Consider the following 8,503-nt stretch of genomic DNA (forward strand, 5'->3'; position numbering starts at 1 on the left):
TTGGCCATTTTCCCTGGGAAAGAAAACTCAGCAGTCCAGGTTCCTGATGTCAGTTTGTAGGGCTCCCTTGGGTCTATCAGGGCAGCACAAGTTTGAGGTGGGGACACCTTCGGTCTGCGCTCCGTCCTTCGATATAAGGATTTATTGCAGTCAGGGCCAGGGGCCCCTGGGCACATCCTTTGGCCATTTTCCCTGGGAAAGAAAACTCAGCAGTCCAGGTTCCTGATGTCAGTTTGTAGGGCTCCCTTGGGTCTATCAGGGCAGCACAAGTTTGAGGTGGGGACAACTTCGGTGTGGGGTCCATCCTTCGATATAAGGATTTTTTGCAGTCAGGGCCAGGGGCCCCTGGGCACATCCTTTTCCCATTTTCCCTGGGAAAGAAAACTCAGCAGTCCAGGTTCCTGATGTCAGTTTGTAGGGCTCCCTTGGGTCTATCAGGGCAGCAGAAGTTTGAGGTGGGGACAACTTTGGTCTGGGCTCCATCCTTCGATATAAGGATTCTTTGCAGTCCGGTCCCAGCCCAGCGCCAGGGGCCCCTGGGCACATCCTTTTTCCATTTTCCCTGGGAAAGAAAACTCAGCAGTCCAGGTTCCTGATGTCAGTTTGTAGGGCTCCCTTGGGTCTATCAGGGCAGCACAAGTTTGAGGTGGGGACAACTTCGGTGTGGGGTCCATCCTTCGATATAAGGATTTTTTGCAGTCAGGGCCAGGGGCCCCTGGGCACATCCTTTTTCCATTTTCCCTGGGAAAGAAAACTCAGCAGTCCAGGTTCCTGATGTCAGTTTGTAGGGCTCCCTTGGGTCTATCAGGGCAGCACAAGTTTGAGGTGGGGACAACTTCGGTGTGGGGTCCATCCTTCGATATAAGGATTCTTTGCAGTGAGGCCCCAGCCCAGCGCCAGGGGCCCCTGGGCACATCCTTTTTCCATTTTCCCTGGGAAAGAAAACTCAGCAGTCCAGGTTCCTGATGTCAGTTTGTAGGGCTCCCTTGGGTCTATCAGGGCAGCACAAGTTTGAGGTGGGGACAACTTCGGTGTGGGGTCCATCCTTCGATATAAGGATTTTTTGCAGTCAGGGCCAGGGGCCCCTGGGCACATCCTTTTTCCATTTTCCCTGGGAAAGAAAACTCAGCAGTCCAGGTTCCTGATGTCAGTTTGTAGGGCTCCCTTGGGTCTATCAGGGCAGCACAAGTTTGAGGTGGGGACATCTTCGGTGTGGGGTCCATCCTTCGATATAAGGATTTTTTGCAGTCAGGGGCCCCTGGGCACATCCTTTTTCCATTTTCCCTGGGAAAGACAACTCAGCAGTCCAGGTTCCTGATGTCAGTTTGTAGGGCTCCCTTGGGTCTATCAGGGCAGCACAAGTTTGAGGTGGGGACAACTTCGGTCTGGGGTCCATCCTTCGATATAAGGATTCTTTGCAGTGAGGCCCCTGGGCACATCCTTTTTCCATTTTCCCTGGGAAAGAAAACTCAGCAGTCCAGGTTCCTGATGTCAGTTTGTAGGGCTCCCTTGGGTCTATCAGGGCAGCACAAGTTTGAGGTGGGGACAACTTCGGTGTGGGGTCCATCCTTCGATATAAGGATTCTTTGCAGTGAGGCCCCAGCCCAGGGTCAGGGGCCCCTGGGCACATCCTTTTTTCATTTTCCCTGGGAAAGAAAACTCAGCAGTCCAGGTTCCTGATGTCAGTTTGTAGGGCTCCCTTGGGTCTTTCAGGGCAGCACAAGTTTGAGGTGGGGACAACTTCGGTGTGGGGTCCATCCTTCGATATAAGGATTTTTTGCAGTCAGGGCCAGGGGCCCCTGGGCACATCCTTTTTACATTTTCCCTGGGAAAGAAAACTCAGCAGTCCAGGTTCCTGATGTCAGTTTTTAGGGCTCCCTTGGGTCTATCAGGGCAGCACAAGTTTGAGGTGGGGACAACTTCGGTGTGGGGTCCATCCTTCGATATAAGGATTCTTTGCAGTGAGGCCCCAGCTCAGCGCCAGGGGCCCCTGGGCACATCCTTTTTCCATTTTCCATGGGAAAGAAAACTCAGCAGTCCAGGTTCCTGATGTCAGTTTGTAGGGCTCCCTTGGGTCTATCAGGGCAGCACAAGTTTCAGGTGGGGACATCTTCGGTGTGGGCTCCATCCTTCGATATAAGGATTTTTTGCAGTCAGGGGCCCCTGGGCACAACCTTTTTCCATTTTCCCTGGGAAAGAAAACTCAGCAGTCCAGGTTCCTGATGTCAGTTTGTAGGGCTCCCTTGGGTCTATCAGGGCAGCACAAGTTTGAGGTGGGGACAACTTCGGTCTGGGGTCCATCCTTCGATATAAGGATTCTTTGCAGTGAGGCCCCTGGGCACATCCTTTTTCCATTTTCCCTGGGAAAGAAAACTCAGCAGTCCAGGTTCCTGATGTCAGTTTGTAGGGCTCCCTTGGGTCTATCAGGGCAGCACAAGTTTGAGGTGGGGACAACTTCGGTGTGGGGTCCATCCTTCGATATAAGGATTCTTTGCAGTGAGGCCCCAGCCCAGGACCAGGGGCCCCTGGGCACATCCTTTTTCCATTTTCCCTGGGAAAGAAAACTCAGCAGTCCAGGTTCCTGATGTCAGTTTGTAGGGCTCCCTTGGGTCTATCAGGGCAGCACAAGTTTGAGGTGGGGACAACTTCGGTGTGGGCTCCATCCTTCGATATAAGGATTTTTTGCAGTCAGGGCCAGGGGCCCCTGGGCACATCCTTTTTCCATTTTCCCTGGGAAGGAAAACTCAGCAGTCCAGGTTCCTTATGTCAGTTTGTAGGGATCCCTTGGGTCTATCAGGGCAGCACAAGTTTGAGGTGGGGACAACTTCGGTGTGAGGTCCATCCTTCGATATAAGGATTCTTTGCAGTGAGGCCCCAGCCCAGCGCCAGGGGCCCCTGGGCACATCCTTTTTCCATTTTCCCTGGGAAAGAAAACTCAGCAGTCCAGGTTCCTGATGTCAGTTTGTAGGGCTCCCTTGGGTCTATCAGGGCAGCACAAGTTTGAGGTGGGGACAACTTCGGTGTGGGGTCCATCCTTCGATATAAGGATTTTTTGCAGTCAGGGCCAGGGGCCCCTGGGCACTTCCTTTTTCCATTTTCCCTGGGAAAGAAAACTCAGCAGTCCAGGTTCCTGATGTCAGTTTGTAGGGCTCCCTTGGGTCTATCAGGGCAGCACAAGTTTGAGGTGGGGACATCTTCGGTGTGGGGTCCATCCTTCGATATAAGGATTTTTTGCAGTCAGGGGCCCCTGGGCACAACCTTTTTCCATTTTCCCTGGGAAAGAAAACTCAGCAGTCCAGGTTCCTGATGTCAGTTTGTAGGGCTCCCTTGGGTCTATCAGGGCAGCACAAGTTTGAGGTGGGGACAACTTCGGTGTGGGGTCCATCCTTCGATATAAGGATTCTTTGCAGTGAGGCCCCTGGGCACATCCTTTTTCCATTTTCCCTGGGAAAGAAAACTCAGCAGTCCAGGTTCCTGATGTCAGTTTGTAGGGCTCCCTTGGGTCTATCAGGGCAGCACAAGTTTGAGGTGGGGACAATTTCGGTGTTGGGTCCATCCTTCGATATAAGGATTTTTTGCAGTCAGGGCCAAGGGCCCCTGGGCACATCGTTTTTCCATTTTGCCTGGGAAAGAAAACTCAGCAGTCCAGGTTGCTGATGTCAGTTTGTAGGGCTCCCTTGGATCTATCAGGGCAGCACAAGTTTGAGGTGGGGACAACTTCGGTGTTGGGTCCATCCTTCGATATAAGGATTTTTTGCAGTCAGGGCCAGGGGCCCCTGGGCACATCCTTTTTCCATTTTCCCTGGGAAAGAAAACTCAGCAGTCCAGGTTGCTGATGTCAGTTTGTAGGGCTCCCTTGGGTCTATCAGGGCAGCACAAGTTTGAGGTGGGGACAACTTCGGTGTGAGGTCCATCCTTCGATATAAGGATTCTTTGCAGTCAGGGCCAGGGGCCCCTGGGCACATCCTTTTTCCATTTTCCCTGGGAAAGAAAACTCACCAGTCCAGATTCCTGATGTCAGTTTGTAGGGCTCCCTTGGGTCTATCAGGGCAGCACAAGTTTGGGGTGGGGACAACTTCGGTGTGGGGTCCATCCTTCAATATAAGGATTCTTTGCAGTGAGGCCCCAGCCCAGAGCCAGGGGCCCCTGGGCACATCCTTTTTCCATTTTCCCTGGGAAAGAAAACTCAGCAGTCCAGGTTCCTGATGTCAGTTTGTAGGGTTCCCTTGGGTCTATCAGGGCAGCACAAGTTTGAGGTGGGGACAACTTCGGTGTGGGGTCCATCCTTCGATATAAGGATTCTTTGCAGTGTGGCCCCAGCCCATGTCCAGGGGCCCCTGGGCACATCCTTTTCCCATTTTCCCTGGGAAAGAAAACTCAGCAGTCCAGGTTCCTGATGTCAGTTTGTAGGGCTCCCTTGGGTCTATCAGGGCAGCACAAGTTTGAGGTGGGGACAATTTCGCTGTTGGGTCCATCCTTCGATATAAGGATTTATTGCAGTCAGGGCCAGGGGCCCCTGGGCACATCCTTTTTCCATTTTCCCTGGGAAAGAAAACTCAGCAGTCCAGGTTCCTGATGTCAGTTTGTAGGGCTCCCTTGGGTCTATCAGGGCAGCACAAGTTTGAGGTGGGGACAACTTCGGTGTGGGGTCCATCCTTCGATATAAGGATTTTTTGCAGCCCAGGGCCAGGGGCCCCTGGGCACATCCTTTTTCCATTTTCCCTGGGAAAGAAAACTCAGCAGTCCAGGTTCCTGATGTCAGTTTGTAGGGCTCCCTTGGGTCTATCAGGGCAGCACAAGTTTGAGGTGGGGACAACTTCGGTGTGGGGTCCATCCTTCGATATAAGGATTCTTTGCAGTGAGGCCCCAGCCCAGTGCCAGGGGCCCCTGGGCACATCCTTTTTCCATTTTCCCTGGGAAAGAAAACTCAGCAGTCCAGGTTCCTGATGTCAGTCTGTAGGGCTCCCTTGGGTCTATCAGGGCAGCACAAGTTTGAGGTGGGGACAACTTCGGTGTGGGGTCCATCCTTCGATATAAGGATTTTTTGCAGTCAGGGCCAGGGGCCCCTGGGCACATCCTTTTTCCATTTTCCCTGGGAAAGAAAACTCAGCAGTCCAGGTTCCTGATGTCAGTTTGTAGGGCTCCCTTGGGTCTATCAGGGCAGCACAATTTTGAGGTGGGGACATCTTCGGTGTGGGGTCCATCCTTCGATATAAGGATTTTTTGCAGTCAGGGGCCCCTGGGCACATCCTTTTTCCATTTTCCCTGGGAAAGAAAACTCAGCAGTCCAGGTTCCTGATGTCAGTTTGTAGGGCTCCCTTGGGTCTATAAGGGCAGCACAAGTTTGAGGTGGGGACAACTTCGGTGTGGGGTCCATCCTTCGATATAAGGATTCTTTGCAGTGAGGCCCCTGGGCACATCCTTTTTCCATTTTCCCTGGGAAAGAAAACTCAGCAGTCCAGGTTCCTGATGTCAGTTTGTAGGGCTCCCTTGGGTCTATCAGGGCAGCACAAGTTTGAGGTGGGGACAACTTCGGTGTGGGGTCCATCCTTCGATATAAGGATTTTTTGCAGTCAGGGCCAGGGGCCCCTGGGCACATCCTTTTTCCATTTTCCCTGGGAAAGAAAACTCAGCAGTCCAGGTTCCTGATGTCAGTTTGTAGGGCTCCCTTGGGTCTATCAGGGCAGCACAAGTTTGAGGTGGGGACAATTTCGGTGTGGGGTCCATCCTTCGATATAAGGATTTATTGCAGTCAGGGCCAGGGGCCCCTGGGCACATCCTTTTTCCATTTTCCCTGGGAAAGAAAACTCAGCAGTCCAGATTCCTGATGTCAGTTTGTAGGGCTCCCTTGGGTCTATCAGGGCAGCACAAGTTTGAGGTGGGGACAACTTCGGTGTGGGGTCCATCCTTCGATATAAGGATTTTTTGCAGTCAGGGCCAGGGGCCCCATGGCACATCCTTTTTCCATTTTCCCTGGGAAAGAAAACTCAGCAGTCCAGGTTCCTGATGTCAATTTGTAGGGTTCCCTTGGGTCTATCAGGGCAGCACAAGTTTGAGGTGGGGACAACTTCGGTGTTGGGTCCATCCTTCGATATATGGATTTTTTGCAGTCAGGGCCCGGGGCCCAGGGCCAGGGGCCCCTGGGCACATCCTTTTTCCATTTTCCCTGGGAAAGAAAACTCAGCAGTCCAGGTTCCTGATGTCAGTTTTTAGGGCTCCCTTGGGTCTATCAGGGCAGCACAAGTTTGAGGTGGGGACAACTTCGGTGTGGGGTCCATCCTTCGATATAAGGATTTTTTGCAGTCAGGGCCAGGGGCCCCTGGGCACATCCTTCGGTCACTTTCCCTGGGAAAGAAAACTCAGCAGTCCAGGTTCCTGATGTCAGTTTGTAGGGCTCCCTTGGGTCTATCAGGGCAGCACAAGTTTGCGGAGGGGACAACTTCGGTGTGGGCTCCATCCTTCGATATAAGGATTTTTTGCAGTCAGGGCTAGGGGCCCCTGGGCACATCCTTTTTCCATTTTCCCTGGGAAAGAAAACTCAGCAGTCCAGGTTCCTGATGTCAGTTTGTAGGGCTCCCTTGGGTCTATCAGGGCAGCACAAGTCTGACGTGGGGACAACTTCGGTCTGGGGTCCATCCTTCGATGTAAGGTTTTTTTGCAGTGAGGCCCCAGCCCAGGGCCAGGGAACCCTGGGCACATCCTTTTTCCATTTTCCCTGGGAAAGAAAACTCAGCAGTCCAGTTTCCTGATGTCAGTTTGTAGGGTTCCCTTGGGTCTATCAGGGCAGCACTAGTTTGAGGTGGGGAGAACTTCGGTGTGGGGTCCATCCTTCGATATAAGGATTCTTTGCAGTCAGGGCCAGGGGCCCCTGGGCACATCCTTTTTCCATTTTCCCTGGGAAAGAAAACTCACCAGTCCAGGTTCCTGATGTCAGTTTGTAGGGCTCCCTTGGGTCTATCAGGGCAGCACAAGTTTGAGGTGGGGACAACTTCGGTGTGGGGTCCATCCTTCGATATAAGGATTCTTTGCAGTGAGGTCCCTGCCCAGTGCCAGGGGCCCCTGGGCACATCCTTTGGCCATTTTCCCTGGGAAAGAAAACTCAGCAGTCCAGGTTCCTGATGTCAGTTTGTAGGGCTCCCTTGGGTCTATCAGGGCAGCACAAGTTTGAGGTGGGGACAACTTCGGTGTGGGGTCCATCCTTCGATATAAGGATTCTTTGCAGTCAGGGCCAGGGGCCCCTGGGCACATCCTTTTTCAATTTTCCCTGGGAAAGAAAACTCAGCAGTCCAGGTTCCTGATGTCAGTTTGTAGGGCTCCCTTGGGTCTATCAGGGCAGCACAAGTTTGAGGTGGGGACAACTTCGGTGTGGGGTCCATCCTTCGATATAAGGATTTTTTGCAGTCAGGGCCAGGGGCCCCCGGGCACATCCTTTTTCCATTTTCCCTGGGAAAGAAAACTCAGCAGTCCAGGTTCCTGATGTCAGTTTGTAGGGCTCCCTTGGGTCTATCAGGGCAGCACAAGTTTGAGGTGGGCACAACTTTTGTGTGGGCTCCATTCTTCGATATAATGATTTTTTGCAGTCCAGGCCAGGGGCCCCTGGGCACATCCTTTTTCCATTTTGCCTGGGAAAGAAAACTCAGCAGTCCAGGTTCCTGATGTCAGTTTGTAGGGCTCCCTTGGGTCTATCAGGGCAGCACAAGTTTGAGGTGGGGACAACTTCGGTCTCGGGTCCATCCTTCGATATAAGGATTTTTTGCAGTCAGGGCCAGGGGCCCCTGGGCACATCCTTTTTCCATTTTCCCTGGGAAAGAAAACTCAGCAGTCCAGGTTCCTGATGTCAGTTTGTAGGGCTCCCTTGGGTCTATCAGGGCAGCACAAGTTTGAGGTGGGGACAACTTCGGTGTGGGGTCCATCCTTCGATATAAGGATTTTTTGCAGTCAGGGCCAGGGGCCCCTGGGCACATCCTTTTTCCATTTTCCCTGGGAAAGAAAACTCAGCAGTCCAGGTTCCTGATGTCAGTTTGTAGGGCTCCCTTGGGTCTATCAGGGCAGCACAAGTTTGAGGTGGGGACAACTTCGGTGTGGGGTCCATCCTTCGATATAAGGATTTTTTGCAGTGAGGTCCCTGCCCAGGGCCAGGGGCCCCTGGGCACATCCTTTTTCCATTTTCCCTGGGAAAGAAAACTCAGCAGTCCAGGTTGCTGATGTCAGTTTGTAGGGCTCCCTTGGGTCTATCAGGGCAGCACAAGTTTGAGGTGGGCACAACTTTCGTGTGGGGTCCATCCTTCGATATAAGGATTTTTTGCAGTCCAGGCCAGGGGCCCCTGGGCACATCCTTTTTCCATTTTCCCTGGGAAAGAAAACTCAGCAGTCCAGGTTCCTGATGTCAGTTTGTAGGGCTCCCTTGGGTCTATCAGGGCAGGACAATTTGAGGTGGGGACAACTTCGGTCTGGGGTCCATGCTTCGATATAAGGATTTTTTGCAGTCAGGGCCAGGGGCCCC

This window comes from Lonchura striata, chromosome 25, assembly GCF_050655825.1.
Source record: "Lonchura striata isolate lonStrDom1 chromosome 25, ASM5065582v1, whole genome shotgun sequence".
In the NCBI taxonomy this organism is placed as follows: domain Eukaryota; kingdom Metazoa; phylum Chordata; class Aves; order Passeriformes; family Estrildidae; genus Lonchura; species Lonchura striata.